At 60.9% G+C, this 1,842-nt stretch overlaps 1 non-coding gene across 1 annotated transcript; it reads left to right on the top strand.

The window, feature by feature from the left end:
* The first annotated feature begins 1,501 nt into the window (after window positions 1-1,501).
* Window positions 1,502-1,576, top strand: TRNAE-CUC. The gene has a single exon. It is a non-coding gene; the product is annotated as a tRNA-Glu (tRNA).
* The last annotated feature ends 266 nt before the right edge of the window (window positions 1,577-1,842 follow it).

Here is a 1,842-nt window from a genome sequence, read left to right as displayed (position 1 = left end):
TGAGGCTCCCCAGCAATGAAACCCTGGCCAGCAGGAATCTTCCTGGGGATCACAGGGTAGGAGGCAGAGCTGGATCTTCAGAGGCCTGGGGCACCTCCCGCCGATCGATTGTCCCCCTGGGTCCAGGTCCCAGCGGCAGAGGGTGAGGGTCCAGACGGGGCCGCTGGGGAGCCAGGGGCACCTTCAAGGGCAGGACAGAGGCAAGCTTCCGTGCTGGAGAACACACACTACAGGAGGGGCAAGTTCCAGGGTCGCCTGTGCCCAACCCTCAGAAGGGGCCCTGCTGGTCGCAGAGTGTGGGCCTGAGCCCAGGGACAGACCCCTCTGGCTTATGCACCAGCAGGACAGCCACTGGTCTCAGAGGACAGGTTGACCACTGGGTGCCAGGTGGTTGGGTGGCCTGGGGAGCAGGGGAGGAGGGGGAGGGGAGAAAGGGAGGAGGAGGAAGGGAAGGGGAGGTGAGGGAGAGAGAGAGAGGGAAAGGGGAGGGGAGGAGGGGGAGGAAGTGAGGGGAGAGAGGGGACAAAGGGAAGGGGAGGGGAGGAGGGGGAGGGGGAGGAGAAAGAGGAGGGGGAGGGAAGAAGGGGAGGCAGAAGAGGGGACTAGGAATGGGGAAGGGAGGGGGGAGAGGGGAGGAGAAATAAGAGAGGGGAGGGGGGAGAGGGGGGAAGGGAGGGGAAGAGAAGGGGAAAGGAAGAGGGGAGGGGGAGGGGAGGGGGAGCAGGGAGGGGGAGGAAGGGAGGGTAAAGAGAGGAGACAAAGGGAGGGAGAGGGGGGAGGAGGAGGAGGGGAAGGGGAAGAGAAGGGGAGGAGGAGAGAGTAGGACAGAGTGGGGAGGGGAGGGGAGAGGGGGGAGGGGAGGGGAGGGGAGGAGAGAGGAGGGGAGGGGCCGGGAGGAGAAAAGGCACATGACTCCACTTTGCCCTGTTTTCCATCATTTTTTGGGAACTAGCATCTCGTGGAACGTTTCCTGAGCAGCGGAGATTCCCCACGGCGTGTCTGTCTGTCCCCTGCTCTGTCACAGCCCAGCGAAGCAGGGGGGGGGGGGGAGTACCCAGGTCAGGCGGGCGGGTGTTTCCGGGGAGGGTCTGGTCGGAGGGAGGTGTGTGTACCGTCCCAAGAAGAGCCTTCCCGATGTGGAGTTTGTGTCGAGGTGCAAGGTCCCTTAAAACCCCTAAACGGACAGAGGAACTAATGGGTCGGGGGAGCAGAGCGGGAAGAGGCTGGTGGCCCAGGGTGGCGGGGTCGCGGAAAAGGCTCTCCCTGCCCGCCAGCCTGCCCTCTACACTCCTTTGGGCTGGTTTCAGGGCTCCGCCCTTGTCCCCAACTGCCCCAAACGCCCACCAGCCTCACGCAGGGATCCAAAGTTCCTGGCGGGGCTGGGCGGGGAGGGCAGTGTGTTCGTCACAAGGCCGTGCCCCCAACGCCCCCTTGCGTCCCCGTCCCCCACTTCAGTGTGGCCGCTCGCAGGGTCCCTAGTCCATCACTTATTCCTGTGAGCACCCGGCTGGCTCAGCCGGCAGAGCGTGGGACTCTCAATCTCGGGGTTGTGGGTTTGAGCCCCACGTCGGCCGTAGACGTTACTTAAAAGTAAAATCTTGGAAAGGAAATTCTCTTTTCAAAGTTAAATATAATTATCTCCCTTCTAAGCAAGATACGAAATGGATGTCTTATTTAATGTTTCCACATAGCATTATAAACGCTCCCATATGTTACGGTCCCATTACAACAGATGGTCCCGTTTCTGTGTTACCAACACTACTACTGGGGAATGTGCGGGTGGGGAGGGACATTTCTACCTGTTTGGCTCCCTTTGTAGTTTTGTGTATTGCTTGAAGTTTT

The sequence above is a fragment of the Leopardus geoffroyi genome, chromosome E1 (assembly GCF_018350155.1).
Source record: "Leopardus geoffroyi isolate Oge1 chromosome E1, O.geoffroyi_Oge1_pat1.0, whole genome shotgun sequence".
Classification (NCBI taxonomy): domain Eukaryota; kingdom Metazoa; phylum Chordata; class Mammalia; order Carnivora; family Felidae; genus Leopardus; species Leopardus geoffroyi.
This window is presented reverse-complemented; position numbering and strand designations above follow the sequence as displayed.